The following is a 22,569-nucleotide window of genomic DNA, read 5'->3' on the forward strand; positions in this document are numbered from 1 at the left end:
CTCACGGAGAAACAGGAAGGACTTTCTGGTGGCTCTTCTGTTTTACGCACGGGAGCTCTATGTAGAATCCGCCAGTCATCTGACCCCGAGGCTCCATAAGCTATCCTGCTTCAAGAGACAACGCTGAGGCCAGTCAGTCCAACTCAAAATGCTTTCTCAAATAAGACCACTAAAGAAAAATCATTATTTCCGGGATAAGCAAGAGCCAACACACACAGTGCTCCCTAGAGTTGTAACGACAAAGGCTGGGTTATTCATTACAATCTGTTCCTGCAACTCACATCTCCTCGATGGGTTCCACTGCAATTGTTATTCTTCCTCATTGTTCAAACAGTGCATTGGTAGCCAAGTTGAAAGGTACAATGAGGATGGGTTCGATAAAGTATATCGTTTTCAAATCCAGAGTCTCAGAGGCACTGGGATATACTAGAGCTGGGTGGCAGAGAGGTCATATCAAAAGGCCAACCTGTCTCTGAATGCCAGAATGGATAGTGACATGGAAACGTCTCCAGTGTCAGTTCTTTAAATAACTCTCCTTTCAACTTCTGTTCAGATTTTTCACTGTGACCCCACCTCTTGCTCCCCCCAATGCTGGGGGAAAAAATTCCATTGGAAAATTCACTAGATCTAATTATTTAGTGCTGGGGGGGCATAGCTAAAGCATGAAGAGTTATCTCAACAGTTGAACTCTCTCTTTCCCCAAAGGTTACCAGGGGAAAGAGAGTAGAATTGGCCTTGATATTCTTTGAGTATGCAACAGCTCTTAATGCTGAGCAGTTCGTCTTCAATACAGTGTCTTGTCTTCCCCCCAGCACTTTTCCTCTATCCTCTCCTTGGAGACAGGATGGATGGTGATGGTAACTACCTTCCTTGCATTACTTAACATCCAGTCTGTTTGTATAACAGTTTTCTCATCCTTCCTCTGGCAAGAAAGGGACAGAGAAGAGCTGAATAAAGCCCAGGACAAAAATAGGAAGCTATTCTCAAGACCAAGAGCCCAACAGCTGGCAATGTAGTAGGGACAATTGCTCATGAAAACCTCTACATTACCTTCAATTTTTCTGTAGCTTGACACCTACAGTCCTATCAGAGAGAAAGGGACAAAGGGCTCAGGGTTGGAAACTCATGTGCTTTCTAGGGCCAGACCTGCTGTTTAGAGGAGTTTGTGATGTCTGCTCTAGGTTACTTGTGAGATAGTTATGTTCAGAGGGCCAGAGTAGGTTCAAAAGAGCGATGCTCCCAAGTCCAAGTCTTGACCATCCACTTGGGGACCACCGATCTTGAGGCGAACCCTTCTGAGGCTCCACATTCCCCTACAAGATGAGGTTCATAATAATTACTTCGCAGGCTGCTTGTGCACGTGGAAAGAGTTAGTCTACGGAAAAGGGCGTGTGAACTGTAAAAGGAAGGTTATAAATAGCAACTATATGTTCAAAGCAAACAGTAGGAAAAGCAGCCTCAGACCAAGTAGCACCAATGTGAAGGGAGGACGGGGAAGGGAAAGGGGGTATAGCTTCTGCGCAGAGAAGCCGCCGCCCCTCCTCAGGCTGTGGGATCCCGATCTTTGACCTTGGGTCCCCAGCCCCAACCATCTCTGCTGGCACTTAAAGGGGTGAGTGCTAGGTGGAGTGATTCCATCCAAAAGACTAAAGAGAAACAAAAGAGAGGATGAAGGAGGGGCACGTTTTTTTATTATCTTTTAAAAATGTTTTGCATATAATGTCTGAGTCAAGAGCTGTCAAGTAAGGGCTCTGCATCACGTGGAAGGAATCAAGTGGAAGGAATCGTTGCTACCTTTGAAAGGAGTATAGCACTCTCCTACACACACAGTAGGACCACAATAAAGGTTCCATCAACAAAGAGGAGAGATGCAGGTATATGCAAAAGTGGAATGTGAGCGGGGGAAAACCCACAAAATTTCTGCCTTTATTGATGTGAGGAATATAGGCTGTGATAGATAACTGTTTTTGCCTGCCCAAGGGCTTCTAGTTTGTTTATTTGTCTGTATTTTTATTTTTACATTACGCATTTATAGATTTTATATTCTAGTCTTAGGGGATGCTGCCTGGGTACTTGACCTACTTGACATTCTGTTTCCTGAGTTTCCTAAAATGGGTGTCATTCCTACTTCACGGGTTTAACAGAAAGAACGATCTTGAATCACCCGACTCAGTCCAGAGGAAGGTCCTGATAAGTGATGGTTCCCTGCCTTATCCCCCAATTCCCCCTCAACGGCCTTGAATACAAAGGATTTTGTAAGGCAGATCCTATACAATCAAGATACTGTTACAAATAAGGATTATCTAGGCAGTTTAACCTGTGGGAAGGGGGAGTTAAAACAAATCTAGATAAGAGGTAAGAGGTTCACATGAACTTTCCTGAAGCAGAGAAGTCCCCATTTTAAAAGTAATTTGGTGGACTCAAACTCACAGGTCAAAATGACAAAACCAGTAACAACACACTAGATGTGGCATCTAATATGATCGATTCAAAATTACTAGAAAGGTTTTGAGGGCGGAAGAAAGGAGAATCAGTACCAGGCAATCTGCTTTCTACATACCCCTCATCAGACCCTCACAATGACCTCATGAGCGGGGCAAAGATACGCCCATTTGCCTGATGATAAAATCAAGACTCAGGGAAGTTAAACAGTTTTTGCAAAATCACATAGCTAGCAAATGACAAGAGTCAGATATAAGCCATATCTGCTGTTTATCTATTTAATGGATGAATATTGAGTTATTGTATACTGAGAGCTGACACGTGCCTAAGAGTAATTAAAAAAATTTTTTTTAATGTTTATTTATTTTTGAGAGAGACAGAGTGGAGGGGGGGAGGTGAGGAACAGAGAAAGAGAGAGACAGAATCTGAAGCAGGCTCCAGACTCCAAGCTGTCAGCAACAGAGCCCAATGCGGGGCTCCAACTCACGAACTGCGAGATCATGACGTGAGCCAAAGTTGGGTGCTTAACCGACTAAGCCACCCAGGCGCAACCCCCAAGAGTAATTTTTTTAAGTGCTGAGGATTTCACATTGAATAAAATAAACAGAAGCCTGAGATTCTGAACTTCAGATACAACAAAAGAGTGATATAAAAATACATGCACCTACTCACGGCCACTGAATTGTACACTTCAAAATACACCAAATTGATAAAAGCAGTTATCTCAAGGGTGTTCTACGGCAAGGTATGTGGAAGGGGGAGAATATTAATAACTTCATTTTTGTACTGATTTCACTTTAGTTTTAAATTTCTAACTTTTAATTTAAAAATAGTTTTACATTTACAAAACGATATCACCAGGTTCCCATATACCCTTCACCCAGCTTCTCCAAATGTCAGTTTCCTATGTAATCATGCTAAAATAATGAAGCCAGGAAGTTAATGCTGAGATGAATTGCATGATCAGATCTATACACTTTATGCAAATTTTACCAGTTGTCCCATTAATGTTCTTTTTCAGTCCAGGCTCCAGTCAAGATTCCATATTGCATTTGGATGTCATGTGTTCCTATTACTTCTTCAATCTGGTCTTTGTCCTTTATGCCTTGACACTTTTGAAGAGTCCTGCCTAGTTATTTTGTAGACTATCCCTCAATTTAGGTCAGTATGGTTTTCCCCCCATGATTACGTTTGGGTATGCATGTTTGTGCCTCTCACCAGGAGGTACATATGTCGAGGTCTTATTGTGAATGGCAATTTAATAGGAACGCTTGCATAAGGTTGTATCTGCCAGACTTCTTCCCTGTGAAGTTAACAGTTTCCCCCTTTGTGTTTAGTAACTACTTTGTGGGGAGATATCTTGAGACTATGCAAATAACCTGTTTCTCATCATACTTTCCCCGGTTCATTTCATTGCCTTCATGGTTCTTCTCTACAACAATTACTTCTGCGGTGTTCTCCCAATGGTGAATTTCTATTTCTATTATTTCCTCTAGTTTTATTAATTAGATTCTGCTACAAGGAAGAGTTTTCCTTTCTCCCGCATTTATTTCTTCATCCTTTTAAAAACTTCGTATCAGTATGAACTCATGGATGTTGATTTCAGTCTATGAAAGGTACAACCCGTTACAGTCATTATTAATTTTCTTATACATGTTGATCCTGATTGGACCATTAGGACCTTCACATTGGCTCCTTGCCTCAGCCCTGGAATCAGCCATTTCTCCAAGAAGCCTTGGTTATTTTTGTTGGATACTGTTTTTTGGGAACCAATATGTGGGTGCTAGGTGTGTTCATTGCTGTTGAGGTGCCATTTGCACCTAGGCTCACTCAGAGATGAGAGGCAGAATTCAGATATACATCCCTATCTGCACACACACTTGTATCTATTTAACTACTTGTATATATATTAACAATTATGAGGTCATACTGATATTTTTGATTCTAATTCAACACCACAGGGTTTATTCTTGCCATCTTCTTTTCCATATTTGTAAATCCTTTCTCTGAGAGTGAGAAATCTGGTTCTCATTGTCCACAATATACTTACCTATTTGCTTGGTCTTAGAATAACATTTCAGTATTGTTAACCTATGTCCTTGTGAAAATAAATTTACTGCTAACAATATACCCTAGGAAACACTAACATACAATTGTATTACTGTAGTATATATCAACAATCTTTGTTCAGGGTTCTCCTTTTTACATTTATTTTATATATATATATATATACATATATATATATATATTTAATGTTTATTTATTAGAGAGAGAGAGCACGATCAGGGGAAGGGGAAGGGCAAAGAGAGAGAGGGAGACACAGAATCTGAAGCAGGCTCCAGGCTCCAAGCTGTCAGCATGGAGCTGGACGTGGTCTTGAGCCCACGAACCGCCAAGGTCATGACCTGAGCTGAAGTCCGACACTTAACCGACTGACCACCCAGGCACCTGGTTCTTCTTTTTGAAAAAAAATAAGCTTTTTTTTTTTTAAGTTTCTTTATTTTGAGAGGGCAGGGAGGGGCAGAGAGAGAGGGAGAGAGGCAGAGTCCTAAGTAGGCTCCACACTGTCAGGGCAGAGCCTGATGTGGGGCTTAAACTCATCTACCGTGAGATCATGACCTGAGCCAAAATTAAGAGTTGACGCTTAAACGACTGAGCCACCCAGGTACCTCTGTCCAGGGTTCTTCTTGTCTTTAGCCATATAATATACAGTCGAAATACTGTGTTCAAAGTAACTTAGTTTTTCTCTTCCTCACGCGCATCAGCGTGGCAATGCTATTCTGTTGTAATATAGTTAGGTTTATTTGTTGCTATTTACATTCCATTGGATTTTCCTCACATCCTGATTTTAGTCACTTACACACATATTTTTCAATATATGAACATCATCGTTGTTTAAGAGTCATCATTTAAGAGTCGAAAGCTCTTAAAATATGTTACATAAATATTCAGAGACTTTATCTCCACCCTTTCTCACTTTTTCTACCTCTCTTTCTACCCTCTCTCTACCCACTCCATGTGGGTACCAATCTTATTAGCTTCTGGTTTATCCTTCCTGTACTTTTTCTGCATAATTGTGTAGGTGCATGTTTATTTTCCTCTATCTCCTTCTTCCATACAAGAAGGGTGACATACTATAGATAATCTTTTGCACTTTGCTTGTTTCACTGGACAACATATTCTAGAAATCACTCCACATCAGTCTAGAAAGATCTTCCTTATTCTTTTTACAAGTGTATAGGACTCCATTGTGTGGATGTACCGACGTTTATCCAATCGCTATCCAAGGTACTGGGCATTCAGATTGTTTCCAATACTTTGCAGTTATAAATAATGTTCCAAGGAAAGTTCTTGCATATGCATCTTCCCATTAGAAATATAGTTTTATGATAAATTCCTAAATACAGGTATAACGAACGGGTCACTGCTAAGTAAAAATGTAGTTTTTTTCTTTCCAAATGTCTTTCCAAAATGTTTGTATCAGTTTGTATTCCCACCTGCAATGTATGAGACTGCCTATTACCCACAGCATTATCAATGAAATATATTTTTGTATTTTTGAATTTTTGCCAATCTGATAGGTGAAAATGATATCTTAGTGCTTATTATGAGTGAAATTGAACATCTTTTCACATATTTAAAGGCTATTTTTACAGATTTTCTGTGATTTGTCTGTTTATGGTTTTCTCCATTTAAAAAAAAAATCAGGCTTTTGGTCTTTTGCCCCTGAAGGCTTTAGTGTCTTTTACACAGTAGTCATATTAACTTATTTGTGCTATATGGCTTAATGTGGTATAACACTTTCCTGCTCCAAAGGTAAGGAAGAATTTATAAATGACTTATACTTTATCTCCTACTGTTTTGAAAATCCCACATATTTTTCAATAAGCCATGATCAAACCTTATCTGGAGAGGTACAGCAGGTGTTTGTGTCAATACCTAAGAATGAACTCTGCAGACTTACCTTTGATGGAGGGCACCCAGGCACACTGTGTATGAGGCAGTCACCTCCACACTGCAGTCCTTTAGCAAAGGGCTGTCAGCATGGCCATCTTGCTTTTACCCTTGTCTCATTTCCATCTCTTTTCATTGGAGAAGACAGAGCATCTGAAGTCAGATCATGCCATCCCTTACTCACATTGCTGTAGGCACCCTGGTCTTGCTTTCCCTTACCTCACCAAGCTGCTTCTGCCTCAGGGTTCTTGCATTGAACTCTGATTAGCAAGCTCTTTCTTCTGCTTATCTGCGTAGTTAACTCTCTCCATTGGCTCTACCGTCTCTCACTTGCGCCTGGTCATTGAGATCTTTCGCAACCACTCTGTTTAAAATAAGAACCCCTTCCTACTTCCATACTGCCCGCTTTGTTTCCCTACTTTATTTCATTTTTCATCATGTGGCACAGTTTTTATTTTACTTGTTTGCTTGCTCATTGGACATCTCCTTCTAGTAGAATTAGGGCTTGATGAGGACAAAGTGTTTGTTATTTTCGCTGTGTTAGCCCTTGAGCCCACTTATGACAACATGTTGCCCAAAGGAGGCATTCAAAAGACACTTGTTGAAAAAAGGAATTAATTGGTCTGTTAGTTTCATCTGACTGCCTTCTCAATAATATAAGAAGTTCCTAGAGAATGATCAAAGAAGTATATTTTTGAAGAATTGATAATAACATCTATTGTGATGAAGAATCAAAGAGCTCATGGCTGAAAGAAGCCAGGGGTTGTTGTTGCCTCATCCAAAAGGAGGAACCAGAGTCCACAGAAGTGAAAGGATTTGCCCATCCTGCCACAGCCAATCCAGGTCCTGGGCACAGAGTCCAGTGCTTCTCAATCACAAAGGTGCCATCTATGTCTCTGTCTGCACAGGGGCTTGGAGGACAGGAAGGTCAGGGTGGTGTGAAGAATTTTCAATTCATTTGATCCAGGTAGAAAACCCACATGGTCAAAGAAGGTGCACAAAGCATATTTTTATCTTGCTGGTTTTGATCAAACCAGGATGCAGATCCTCTTTTCACTTTACTTAGGAAGTTTGTTCACTATTTCTTGTCTGACAGTGATGTTCAAACACTATTATTTTTTAAAAACTGGGAAACACCTTACAGACTTTATAGTGAGATGGAGAAAAAGGAAATTCCCCCACCCTTTTGCCTCCATTAAAGGCAGAGGGGACCAGATGCCAAATTTTCAGATATTTTGATCCATGTTCAACATGATCTGTCTAGAAAAACCAAGCCATTGTTCTAGTTTCAAAGATTCTATGCTGTTTCAAGCATTTGTCAGAAGAATTAATTTTAGACAATTTGCTGTACAGCTCATCGAGGTTATGGAATATATACATTCATTTAACAAACTTCTTTGTTTTGCTTTCACTTTTTAGCTTTGAACGAGTAACTTAGTTGGCCCAACTCTGAGTTTTCACATTTGTAAAAGGAGGATAACACATCACAGGAGGTGGTAGGAGAATTAGATGTTGTAAATGCTTATAATAGTGCTTGGGACATAATATGGACCCTTACATAGAAGCCATTATTATGATTCTTATTTTCTTCTTGCTATTATTTTCCTGTTATTATTATTAGCAGTAGTCTTAAAGTAGAGACTGTTTGCAATGGCTTTACTATTTTATGGTCTTTGCCTAAGGCATAGGGACAGTAGGGACTGTCCTTATACTCAAGGCAGGTCATTCCAACCATTTGTCAACCCATTTGAAAAGAGAATCACTGAGAACAGTACCTCAAGTTAACTTTCATTCCCCTCCAAGGGCAGTTTCCAATCCCCTGGGCAGAAGTAGTATCTCCTCTGTGAAGTCTGAGGCAGTACCTTATCAAAAAAAGCACAAAACCACCTTTTGGAAGACAGAGTTATTGTGTTCTTTGCTCTGAATTTGCGATGCATTGAAACTCTGTCTTTATGTCAGTAGCATAGAACTTTGATTTTGTCCCCTCGGAGCAGGAAAAAAACTTCCCTTAAAATAAGCATTGTTACTGTATTTCCTACAATTACAGCCTTTTATTCAACTTGGTTCAACTTAACTTTTTAAATTATATTATTGTTTTAACACTCATCCTTTCTGGTTATTCTAGTCATACAGTGGCGATCAACAAAGGTAAAATCTCTGCCTTCAAGAAACTTATAGACTAGTAGTTTTTAAGGGCCCTCTCTCTCTTTTCCTAGAATATATTTTATTTACATATAGGCAAAGGGAATGGGCGCTGTTCTAGAAAGAACAGTCAGCTGTTCTAGCTGACTCTAGAAAGAGTCCCTATATTAAAATTTTAAGTAAAAAGGTACAAGTAAAAAGTTTTAAGTAAAAAAAAAGTTTTTTTAATTAAAAAAAATTAAAACAATTTTTAAGTAAAAAGGATAAGTATGTTTAAAAGATGTATTGGGAAAAAAGATGCTCCAAATATGTTCCACAGAAGACATTTTGACTAGAGTAAATGATACATTTCAACATTCATCAGAGTAAGAAATTTAACTGCTTCATGTAATGTATGTAAGGGTATTATTTACTCTCCAGCTGTTTTTACTGGTTAGGCAAGCCAGGCAGCCATGTACAAAGAAGATCATAAGTGGTTTGCAATGATTCAGTAAGATTTGTCCAGCTGAGACACCCATATGCCAATCTAATACTTAGGCAGGATGCTAAGGAAAGGTAGGGATATTGCCAGAGCTGCAGAATACATGAGAAGGTCAATCCCGGAATCATGAACTCTTGAAGTTGGATACCAACTCAGAAGACGAATCTACCCATCCTAATGCAGAAGTCACATCAGCAGTATCAACATCACAGACAGAGAGTTCTCTGAGTCTGCTTGACATAGCTATTGAGAGAATTACAATGTTGGGGGTGGAAGGGGTGGCATATATGTTGCTGCCCATGGTCCTGAAGATCGTTTCTGCTTTGGGCTCATTCTAGTAATCCTGAGATAATGATGGTTCGTGTTCAGTCTTATCCCAGTAGCCTTGAACCAAGTCAAGAAAAGGCAATGACTGGAGGGAAAAAAGAAAGGATAAAATGAAAATGAGAGAGAAGATAGAGGCAAGGAAGAAGGGACATAGCCCTTAAAGAGTGACAGGGAAAGATAAAATGAAAGTCCGTAATTTCTCAATCATGTTCAAATAATTGAAATTACCAAAAAAGAAAATGTCTTGTACTTTGATATGTTAAGTGTTGTTATATGTTGGGTTTCGTGGGAAACAGATTGTGAGACAAAGTTAGAGTTAAGTTAAGCTTTGGAATCAATACCTGTTGATGGGAAGAGGAAGGAGTAGGATTGGGAAGGAAAGGAGTCAAGCCACAATGCAGTCTCAAAACCCTTAGCTGACCCCATGGCAAGGGCTGACGTAGACTGGCTCTCCAGAGTTTTTTAAAGTTGGGTCAGGCCTTTAAATCCCCCCATCGATCAGTATTGAGTTTGGGTTGTCCTTGGAAGGTTCTCTGAGGTGGTATCTAAAACTAAGGCAATCACTGGAAGGACTTACAGCTGGGGCACAAGTTCTCCCTTGATGGGAGATGTGGGTGGCCCACCCTAGTGTCCAATGAAGGACACTGTCCACTTTAGGATGCTCCTCATCCTATGATGCATTGGCATAATACTTCTTGAGTCAATTCACAGCAGTATTGTATATCTCTTTCTATATATACTTTCTACCTCAGATTGGGTCAATAGCGTTCTCCTTCTAATTCCCCACCATTCATCCTCACGTGACTAATCCCGTACTCACATTTCACTCCATCAACTACTTGGAGGCAGCTGCCATGCTTCACCATCCCCTTCAAGTCGTCAGACCTTTTCTTTTCCTGGTGCACCGTCCTTGGCTCCCACAAAGTTTTGCTGAAGAGACAATAATTTCTAAGTTATCCTGTATCTCACTCTCCCTCTGGTCGTCTTCTTAATTGCAGATGTCATAGTACCTAGAGCTACACTACCTGTGAAAATACAGTGACAAAGCCACTTGTGAACACATTTTGAGAGTTAAAACAATATTTTGGCATTCATTTTAACTATGTATATGGAGAAGAATATCAAAGAATAATTATTGAAAGGAAAGAAGGAGGTTAAATATGAGTCTATAAAAATATTAAAAATATTAGAAGCTGGATTGGCAGAATAAAAGACAAAGCAAGGAGGAAGTTTGTGTAGACTCTCCATTCTTTTATCCAATAGAGCCCTCAAAACTTTTCAATCTAGTTTTCACCACTCAGTTTGCCCCACAAGAAGTAGGTCTCCAGTATTCTTACCTTCTTCCCTATCTTGGTGCTGGACAGTTTGCTCTACTTATGTTGCATTCTGCCTCACATCAAGCTACTCACTTCTAAGCTTCAAACTCATTGCCCACTTATGATCCCACCTCACCTTTTTGGACCAATCAATTGGCACTGTTTTTCCAGGAAAGCTATGCTCTCCTCACCTGTGCTTTAAATCTTTCCTCTGGCTACATTTTTTTAAAATGTGTATTTATTTATTTTAGGGGGGGAGAGAGACAGAGAGAGAGAGAAAGAGAGAGAATGAGTAGGGGAGGGGCAGAGAGAGAGAGGGAGAGAAAGAATCCCAAGCAGGCTCCACACTCAGCATGGAGCCTGATGCAGGGCTTGATTTCACGACCACGAGCTCATGATCTGGGCTGAAATCAAGAGTCAGATGCTTCACCGGCTGAGCCACCCAGGTGCCCCATCCTCTGACTACATTTAAAAGACAGTTAAGTTCCATGAGGGCAGGGACTACACTGTTTTACTCACCACTTTGTTGCTGGTGCCTGGCATGAGCAAGAAGATGCTCAGTGAGTCTTGGCTGATTGGATGATGCCTCATGTAGCTGCCGACAAACATCTGTATTTTCTGGTCTGTGTTTGGGACTGACAGTTTGGCTTAGCGCATCCCATAAACATGTTACTTACTAAGCTCATGTCATGTGAGAGCCAGGCCAAAACAGTGAGCCACTCTTCCCCTCTTTACAGAGGAAGCACCGGCTGCCAGAATTCCCGGTCCTGGGCAGCAAGCAGTTAACTCTGGGAAAGGGAGAAAGGAGAAGACAATAGAGGAATGGTCTTCATTTCCAGGGGCATCTGCTTCACAAAATGAAACATTTGGAAGTTTTTTTGAGTGCTGGTGAGGGGGGATTTAAAATGGAACATGTGAAGCGAGGTTATTTAAATTCTGATCTAACTGTGTGGCCTATCTTCATGCCTGCATTAAAATTGTTCAGGCTCTGACCATCCACCCCCGTCATTTTGTTTGGATTAGCCGAGGGCTCCACTTGTGTGGTACGTTTTGATTTTGTCTGACACAGTGTTCCCATCCCATCCTCCCTCAAGTAGGTCTGGGGAAAAAATGTACTTAGCTGAGAAGTCACAATCTCTGCTTTTTTATGCTTCCAAGGAAATTTAACAGGAAATGGCTTGGCTTTGCCATATTTAGGATAGCTTGGAGTGCAGATTCACAGAGAGTTTTCCTCAAGTTACATGGTACACAGAAAAGTCAATGACAGATGCAAAGAAAGAAGTGATCACACAACCCAATCCCAGGACACTGAGAGAGTATGATTAAAGCTTTCCACTTAATAGATGAGGGAATTGATTCCTGCTGAGGGAAGAGGTTGCACTCAAAACCACACAGTGAGCTACAGATGCTGTAGGAAGCAGAACTGGAATCCAGGTCTCTTGCTACCAGTAGGCATGAGATAGAGGTTAAGCTAAAACATACCCTCTGGAGCCATGAAGTTGCATGCTTTCATTTTTAACTCCATTGTTCCAGTTCCCAGTGCAGTGACTCAGAGCAGTATTCCACAGGTTTCATCACCTGGATCACTGTGTATGTGTTAGAGGTGGGTTCAGGGAATAATGTTAAGAATGTGGGCTAGATGGAGCCTGTCTGAGGGAGTTCTATGGGTTCCATAAAGGCAACAGTAGTAAAGGTAAGGTCAACTAGGCTAGGGTATTAAGACTCTCACAGAATGTTAGTCTCCATGGCCTAGGGATTTTTTTCTTCTCTCTAACAGAAGAAAGACGAACGTGGGGCAATAGAAATATGTTAAACACCAACTTGTGTCTTACATTGTTTTCACATCAGGCAGACAACAGAACACAGTCCTTGTAACAGAGTGGCAGAGTGGAAGAAGCTTCTTCATGAACCAAGTTTTATGCAGGACTCTACCCAGAACAGGGTATGTGTCTCAGTCATGCTGTAGGGAAACAGCTTTAATGTAGGGCAGAAGGCAGGCAGCAGGGCACATTAACCTCCTCAACGTTGTCAGGCAGTAGGAGGGAAGGAAGGAAAGGTGAGAGTGTGTCCTGAAATATTCTAGGGTCTGCCTTGATTTCCTAATAATGTTCCTTCATTAGGCCACACCCAAGGCTTTGAGCTATCCCAGTCTCTGGGACAATTCTATGATGAAGGAGCTCCAGCCCCATTACAATGGGAGACATTGAAAGGCCAAGAATTAAGTGGATCTTCCAAGCAGACAGAAGGTCCAAAGTGCCAGGGGTGACCCATAACAGGTCAATACAGCCCTTGTGTTGTACAATGGTAGCTCTCTAATCCCCCTTACAAGTTATGCTGGATTACTCTGGTTAAACAACAATGTCTGCATTAAATACTACTTGAGTTTATTCGAGTGCTTTCGAGACATGATGCAGTGTGACTGTTGGGCATTTTATATGTTTTGTATTTGATCCCAACAACAATATTTAAATGCAGATATTATCAATGGATGGTTTATGCAAAAAAAGACAATGGAGATCCAAAGAAGTAAAATATTTAGCCCAAGGTCACAAGACTGGGTAGCTATACAGCATGATGGTTAAGGATGAGGATAGGATTAAGCTACCCTTAATACCTAGGTTCCAGTTTTAGCTTTGATGCTTGGTAGCTGGGATGTTGGAATCAGCAGCCTCTAAGGTGGTTCCAATTGATCCCCATCTCTTGGTGTTCATAGACTTGCATAGTCCCCTCCCCTTGAATATCTTGTTTCTAACCGGTAGAATATGGCAACCTCGTGTAGTTGTCATTTTGGTGATTCGTTTTTTTCCATCTTGCTAGCAGACTCTATTATTGGCTTTGGTGAAGCAAGTTCCAATGTGGTAAGAGGCCCTCATGGCATGGAGCTAAGGATGACCTCTGGCCATCAGGCAGTGAAGAAGTGAGGCCTCCAGTCCACCAGCCCATGGGGAGCCAAGTTCTGTCAACAGCCATATACGTTAACCTGGAAACACATTCTTCCCCTGTCAAGCCTTCAGATGAGATCCCTTTCATAGAGGACACCTTTCTTGCTTTGTATTCTTTTAAATCCTCTACATTCTGGGGTAATCTGTCACACGATAATAGATAATGCAGGGATCTTGGATAAGTTGCTTAATCTCCCTTTGCTGTAGTTTCTTATCTTTAAATAGAGATAAATAACACTACTATTCCATAGGACTACTGGGAGAATCCTGTAAGGTTATATATGTAAAGCCTAACATTTGAGAAATGCCACCTAAGTGTTTCAAGTAGCAAAGACGACAATCAAACCTGAGTCCAGATGCTTCTCAAGTCCCCTTCCCCCCCAACAGGCTCTCTCGCACCATGCCAGTCCATAAGAATCTTACCTTGAATATCTACTTCCCAACTCATTTGCGGTCTTGTTTGCTGTCTCTTGCTCAATCCCTACATTTACCTTGTTCCAGATTCAGTGTTATCCTCAGGTCCTCAACCCATTCTTACCTGGAACCAAACAGGGTTTTGACTTCTTCCCTTTACTGCTCAGCACCCTTTCTGGGGCCCCTGTTTATTCCTGACCTCTGGATTCCCAGGCTCAGGTTAACTGATGCTCAGTCTCACTGGGCCACATTCCTGAGCATGGGACTATAGGTGGTATCCTGGAAAACTGGAAAGAACAATGACTAAGGGTGAGGAGACATGTCCTTCTGTTCTGCTTCTTCCTTAAGAGAGTTAACTTACCATTTCCTACGTCTCAGTTTACCATGGGGCTTGGGGATGATGACATCTGCCTCTCAGAGCACAGCACGCACCGAAATGAGAGAGACAGAGGGATTGGTGTGATGTATGCGGAATGAATCTTCCCTTCCATTCCTTGGCTCGTGTTCCTTGGTGCTGCCTATAAAGGTGCTGCTTCAAGCAGGAGCCGTGAAAAGGATTAGAATATCACTCCTTCTTGGTGATGACCTTTTCCCCCAGTCTTCCCTGACTTCTTTACCCACTGTAAGTGCTACTTGTATCGGGAAGATAATAGCCAACTTCAGAGAGATCAAGTCCTACACGTTTTTTTGGATATAGATGGTTCTGGGGCAAAATTCCAGCATGTTTTAGACTTTCCACTGCCCTCCCTCATGTCCTCCTTCTCTCTATCAGTCACAGGAAACCTGCCCTTCCTTCCTAGCTTTACCCCAGGTAACTGCTTGTTAAGATTTCAAGGCTATAGCCATATATAGCCACTGAGTGTCCCAGATTTTCCAGTCTGATCAAACCTGTTATCATGCCATTTTTTTTTAAGTTGCTGCCCCTGGTTCTCTGAACCTTACTTGCTTCATTCATAAACGAGGTTAGAATCCTTATTTTGGAGCATAATAACAATGTACACAAAATGCCTCAGACACAGGTACTCAGTGTAGCAGGGTTATTATCTTAAATAAAGGTCATGCGAAGCTAAATTGTTTATCTTTGTATAGTTTCACTATGCATATATCGATGCATTTTTTTTAAGTTTATTTATTATTCTTGAGAGATAGAGACAGAGCATGAGCGGGGGAGGGGCAGAGAGAGAGGAGGAGCCATAGAATCGGAAGCAGGCTCCAGGCTCTGAGCTGTCAGCACAGAGCCCCACGCGGGGCTCGAACTCCCGAACCGCGAGATCGTGACCTGAGCCGAAGCTGGACGCTTAACCGACTCAGCCACCCCTATATCGATGCATTTTTAACAAATCCTTTGTCAGATTATTTATTCCCACAAAACCAGATACTCTTCAGGATGTCGGTAATGCTGGGAGTATAGTGGTGATCACCGGAAAGTGGGCGGAAAGAAGGAGTGTGCACTTTGGTCCAGTCTAGGCTCCAGGCTCAGCTCAGCCACTTTAACCTGTGTGACCTTGGCAAGCTCCTTCCTCATTGGGTTTCCTCATATGGAGGATAAGAGAACCTACCTTGCAGGCATTTTGTATACCTGAGCAACCTGTCACATGCCAGATACTCAGTATGTTAACTCCCTTCCCTTCACGAATGGTCTTTCCAAGAGGATCCATTTTTCCCACCTGAAGATGGCCCGTGCTTTATTCCAGCTGAAGAGGGATTTTGCAATGTTAACGTTCCTCCCTGAGAGTTGCTTCCGATTAGGCACCTAATGCATGACCTAAAATATGGGTGACCCATCCCCCTCACCAACCGGCCTCCTTTCTCATCTAGAAAAATCTCTTCGAAATTCAAAAGGCCAAGGGGTCTTCCGAGGGAAGTCAAATCCCTTTATACCTCACCAGAGAACTTTCCCACAAAGAGGAAGTTCTACAAATACTCAGATGACATCATCGAGAAAAGGGCCTTGTTCCCCCAGGGCCCAGCCTCCCTGGAAGATGACAAACTTGGGCCACTTGTCGGATTTGGCAAGAGGCAGCCAACAGCTGGTCGGGCGGGTTAATTAGCCTTGCACTCCGCTCCTGTCCAGCCTTTACTGGCAGAAGCAGAGGCAGAGGCAGAGGCAGAGGCAGAGGCAAGAGGCCCTGGCCTGCTTTTCTCTTTCTATTAACAAAGCCCAGTGCCATCGGATTACCTTGGCCCAGAGCCAGGCCTGCTCGCTGTTTGCCTGCCTGTGCGTTGCCATGGCGATGGCTATGCGCCTTTTGCCAAGGCAGCAGCTGGTGGATGGGTAGCGATTACCTGCCAAGCAGATTTACTGGCTCCAAAGTGCAGACCTTTCTGTGATAAGTCAAAGGAAAGGGAGGTTCGAGACACTGACAAGGAGGGCGGGGTCTCCGCACCTTTTGACCCATTCCCCCCTATTTTGATTTTCCAACAAAACCCGATTATCCTCCTTCATTTGTCCCGATGCCCATCCGCTAAGCACACAGACCCGTCTTGCATCATCTTTTTCTGAGGAGAAGCAATAAACAATTTAGTCTTTGTCTTTGCTGCAGGAAACATGCTACCCGCCCCCAGCATCCTGCAGCCAGAGGAGGGCCTTCCGTGCCGCAGTGCGGGGCTTTGGGGGAGGAAATGGGGTCAGGCCACGGATAACTGACCCCTTCTGGGTCCCTGAGTTTTAGGATGGCTTTTTTCCTCCATCTCGAATTTATGCCGAAAGCATTTATGAAACACCAACTGCATGCAGACTTAGTTTTTACTGCATTTCAAGCACCAGTCTCCTGCTATCCTCCATATGCAAATGACACTGGGACCATCCAGAGTGACTAAGAGTTGAAAGCCCAGGCGAGGGGATATAAGCGGGGACTCACGCCGGGCAGAGATGATGGGTTGACAGAGGCAGGACTGAAGTGCGGAGCGTGCATGGGAAAGGAGAGCACCGGGAACAGGCTGGGATTTTCTACATACTCGAGGAAGAAGCACAGAGGGATTTGCCTGCTGCTCTCCAGGCGGTAAAAAGTCTATTCAAGGTTCTGAAGCCAGGAACAACATGGCCTGTTATGCCTCAGGAGTGAAACTGTCTGTCTTGCAGAATGAGTGGGGGTGGGGCAGGACACCAAGGGGGTAAGAGGTGAAAAGGGTCTGAAAAGGGGCGCTGCTGGTAATAATGAAGAAGAGGGTTCAAGAGCTGTTTCAGCGATGGTTTAGTATTACCACAACAACGGTTAACACAAATGGGAGGCCTTTTATGGTCATACCTCCGTGTATGCCCTTCCCCGGCATGCACATGCCCTCAGTCACTGTCATTATCGTCATCCCCCATGCCGTCTCCTTCAGGTCTCGCTTTAGGATGGAAAACTTGACTCTGGGGTATTACGGTGGGCAAGTATTGTTTTGTGGTTTTAACTCGAAGCAGTCTGATTCCAGATCTTGGGGTCTTGACCATTTGGCCACACTGCCTCCCAAATTGTATTCAAAGCGAGAGGAAGCATATTTCTGGGCCACACACAGGGGCTGGTTATCAAATGTGTTGTGTAAAGAGTCACACAGTACATGTTTTAAGCTTTGTGGGCCACAGTGTCTGTGTCACAGATACTCTGCCATGGCAACATGAATGCGGCCATAGGTAGTACATCAATAAACGAGTGTAGCTATGCTCCAATAAAACTCTACTTACAATAAACCAGGAAGCAGGCCAGATTTGGCTTGTGGGCTATCATCTGCTAACCCCTGATCTCAGATAAAAAAATATATAAGAAGGAGGTCACCTTCGGGTACAAAAATGGAACAGCTAAAGTGGTGAGTCACTGCTTTGGATTCGGAGGGCTCCTATATCTAAGAGAACGAAATTCAAATCTAGAAGGAAATTTAGAATTCACCAAGTCCAAGGGCTCTACCCCTGGACAGACGGGCTGAAAGCCAGTTTTCAGGAAAGACTGAGGGTGATGGGGGCCAGTGGGCTTTTGTTAACAACTCTTGGAGAGATAGGTGAACTTTGAAAAAATCTGCTTTCCTGGCCAAATCTGCAGAATAAAGCCTAATGCATATTTGGTTAGGGTTGTATAAAAGCCGGAATGGGAGCACATCGTAGGGGCATCCATGGTTGTATGAATGGCCTTCAGAGATGCCATACGTTTCCTGGGATTATTTGCAGAATTGTTGGTAGATGTGTGTGTCTATGTTTGGTCCCCCACCCCGTCTCCACCCAGAGAGAAATAGCATAACTCAGCGGGTGAAGACGCTGCATTGGACTCAGATAGACCGGGGTGCAGAGACGGGTTTTAATTCCATTCCATAGATCATGCTGCTTAACCTCTCCTAGTTTGCATATCTATAAAGTGGGACACAAATAACCCCAACACAGGGGGGGAGCATTGTTCTGAGAGTTGAATGAGTTGATAACTATAAATCATTGTGCACAGAGCCCCACCCCAGTGGTATAAGAATGATAGCACTCTCGGAGAGAGTTTGGATGAGGGGGGTTGAGCTCATGGTCTCTGGAGACAGGCACCTGTATCTTGTGTTCTTCATTTGCAAGTAAAAGCAACAAAATCCACCTCGGTGAGCTATTGTGAGGATAAAATGAAACCATATTTATGAAGAGTTTAAAGAATGCCTGACACATAGTAGGTAGTCTTGACGTTTAAATTCTATGGAGATGGGTAAACTGAGGCTCAAGAGACTCGGTGACTTGCCCAAGTCATACTGCTTCTTGGAAATCATCCAGTGTTGAAGGTGAAGAATGGTAGAAAGTGCAGTTCTAAAACACTGCCCTTGTCTCTACATCAAATTAAAGAAGAAAATGTCTTATTAATGATAAACGTTTCTATAGGGCTTACAGGTGTCAACGATATTCTAAATGCTTGTATTCACATCCGTTCATCCTCTTGACAACCCTATAAGGTAGGTATTATTAATAGCCTCATTTCTCATCTGAGGAAATAAAGGCCCAAATAGGTTAAATAACTTTCTTATGGTGACGTAGTAGTAAATGACAGACTTGGGATTCGAACGCGGGCATTTCGCATCATGGCTCTCAAATAACCTCTTTAAGTTCGGAAGGAAGGATAGCGGAGGACGAGGAGGGGCTGAGGTGAATGCACGGGTGTGTCTCAGATCTGAAATTTGAGGACAGGACCCTAAATTCCTAATCAAAAGGACTCAGAGTATGCGATGCCCCTGATTCAATAAAGTTGTGTAATCGCTCAACATTTGTCTACTATCCATCTCCTCAGTGAAGGTTTAACTGTCCCTTCTTTGTCCCCCATGAATTGCTCTCTCCCTGCTGTGTGTGCCCTCGCTCCCTTGTCCAGACTTCTGGAATAGCATCCATAGCACATTGTTAAATGTGTTGAATTATCTTCTCTCTATCTTATTTCTAAGTCCTCGAGGGTGGGGGCTCTGTTTTATCTCTCTTTGTATTGGGGGAACCCAGCAGAGTACCTGGCACAGTGTAAGCACCTGATCTATTTTTACTGATAGAATAAACAAATCCACAAAGAAATGAATGAGGGCTCTCTAGGGGAGGAGGGAAAGGGTTCGCAGGCCGTGATAAGGCTCAAGGAGAATCTGGGAGTGTGTTGTAATGAATTCCTCTGCAGTCTGATGAAGCTACTGCGTGACTGTCTCCCCAGCTGGATGTCAAAGTGAAAGCCAACATGAACCCGTGTTCTGCTAAGAATAACACCTACGAGATAGCAGTGTTTGAAATAAGCCTGTCTCTGGAAAGGTTCCTGAGCCTTGTAATTTTACTTTTATAGTCATGGCCCCAGCATGTTTGACTTTTCAAATCCCCTCACCGAGATCCAAGTGTCTGTTTATAAAAGCCGTATCTTAAACTTGTTCCTGTGTGAGGTACAAGTGGGATTTATACTCTTCTATATAAATTGGTCCCCTGGAGAGACACTGCCTTCTGCGCCTTGTAGGGCTTCTCTCTTTGGTGGAATGGGAAGAGAAAGCAAACAGCATAATACAAAGTCGGTCACAAATGTCTCGTGGGAACCGGAGCCCTCTAACAACAAAAATAACAATGGACAACAGTAACCGTAACAGCCCACAGCAGCTGTCATCCAAGAGACAAGAGCATATAGACACTCAGTAGAAGAAACTAGATTGGTACCAGAGGAGTGATAGGACGTTTTAAGTGTGGTGTTCTAGGTAGTAGATGGGAGCAAGGGACGTTGGAAACAGGGTTGGAAAGCAAAGCAACAGGTTGTAACACAAAGCAAAAGGACTCAGGACCTACTTAAGGATCCAAGAAGAGCTACCAGGAGGTCACGTTTTTGGATTCCAATGCGGTCTGGCTAAGATATTTAGAACCAGACCAGAGCTCTGTTACCACAAAACCATTATGGTGGCTTACAACGTATTAACTTGCCTAGGCTAATGTAGGTTTCCCAAAATTGCTTTTCCAGAATGTTTCTGGTCAGTGTGGGGCCAAGAAAGATTCTTGTACAAGATTAGAAGGGTGTCAGCACCATATTGTAGATTACAGAGGATGTTCCTTACCTTATGGCTCACTTTGTCAGCATGAGGCAGCAGTAGGACTGACAACCATTTCAGCCTCTCTTGGTTCCTTCCTAAGCTTATCCATCTCCTGGACGAGGTGTGGGCGTTTAGCTCTGTGATGAAAGGTGCTAGCATGTTCTGTAGGACACCTGTATCATCAAGGTCGGAGGCAATGAGAACCGACGTACATTTCAGTCCCTTTCTTGGGTTCCAACTTGTGGTTTTGGCTTCAAGCTTGCCCTGCTCTCCCCCCCTTCACCCCTGTTTCCTCTCTCCAGTATCTGCCTCGTGGGTGGCAAGGTCTAGCATTGGATACACAGACAATAGCCTTACTGAGATTATTTGACCAGCTGCACAATTGTGCAAGGTCAGATCCCTTATTATGGATATACGTGCACTATCTAGTGGTTTTGCTTTTCTGATTGAACAGTTATTGACACACATCTTCAACAGAATGGAGCAAGCATGAGCTTTGAACCCGAGGGACAGATATGAGCTCAATTCCCACTTTTGCCTCCCTTTGTTGTTAACCTTCCACGTACCTGCTTATCTTGATGAGCCTCCAAGTTTCTCACCTGCAACATGGGAACAGTGCCTACCTCATAGGATCCTTGTGAGGATTAAATACAATAAATATGCACTGCACCCAGCTCACAACAGGTGGTCAGTTGCTATGGGGGAGAAAGTACTTTGTTCCTTATTGACTCAAGGTAGCATCTCTTCTCCCCCGCCCATCCAAAGCAGCCTTATTAGAATAAATGGTACGGGATACGTATTCCATGGTTCATTAGTGATGAGTGATCATGGCTGCCCACTTCCAGAAAGTGACAGAGGTGGAGCTGGTTTGATTCAGGCCATGCTTGCTTCCCCACAAGTGAGTCACTACAAGTGATTTCCTCTTCACTGCAGGGGGATAAATGCCTCATCCAGAACGAGCTGAACACATGTGGCACTGCTCTTAATCCCCAAACGTTTCCATATGGCCCACTGGCTGCTGATTCCCCAGCTTTGACTGTCCCATCTCTTTTTGCCTCTCTTGGTTCTGGGGGTGATGGGGGCCAGAGTTGCTGAAGAAGAGGATGAAGGCTTTGTAAGACAGCTTCATAAGTCCCAGATGGGCCCCTAGCTGAGCCCATTAATGGCCTCTCGGCATCCAGGCAGCCTAAGATATCAGCACCCTGACACTAGGAGCCATCTTAGGGACATAGGCAGCTTCCTTTAGCTTAGTGATGTGATGAGTGCTGTCAGAACTAGCTTCTGATGACCAGTCCCTTGATCGAAACTCCCTTATATTTATTCAACAACACAGAAGGTACAGAGGATGAGTCTGGAGAATCACGGGTATCCTTCAGCCTTAACGGGTTAAGTCACAGTACAGGCAATAGAAATAAATAGAGAAAGTACTGAGTTGACAGTGGGAAGGTATTTGTCCCACCAGTCCTTATTTGTCACCCATGGCGGAGGGAGTCATGGAAAAGCCATTCAGTTCCTCTGGGTGTCATGTTCATCCACTGTAGTGCCATCTTGAAGGTCCATTCTGAGCTCTGAATATTTATGTTTCAGCATGGATTTGTAAGAAAAGGACTAGCTTATCAAGCAATAAATACTTTTAAATATTTATGGTATGCCAGACCCTATGCAAGATGCTGTAGAATAAACAAAAAGACATAATTCCAATCCTCAAGGGGTAGATAAGAATTAAACACTTAGTTATTATATAACATCAAGATAATAATAGAAAGGGTGTCAAAGGCAGAACATGATTAGCTACCACATGATCTGTACAGAAAATATGTACTGAAGAGGGATCAAAGAAATTGAAAGAAAAAGCAAGGGAGGTGAATCACGTCGGTCTATGAGTTAAAGCAGTGTGTTTGTCCTTGATGATGTAGAAGACTTGGATAAGTAAAGAAAAAAAAAGGGCACCTGGAAGTCAACTAGATTCTCTGCCTCAAACTAGACAATTAGTTGTTGGCAAGACTGTAGACATCTGAAAGCCTCAATTTTCTCATGTGCCACATGGGCTTATCAAGTCACTCTATCTTAGAGGGGA

The sequence above is a fragment of the Acinonyx jubatus genome, chromosome F2 (genome assembly GCF_027475565.1).
Source record: "Acinonyx jubatus isolate Ajub_Pintada_27869175 chromosome F2, VMU_Ajub_asm_v1.0, whole genome shotgun sequence".
Taxonomy (NCBI): domain Eukaryota; kingdom Metazoa; phylum Chordata; class Mammalia; order Carnivora; family Felidae; genus Acinonyx; species Acinonyx jubatus.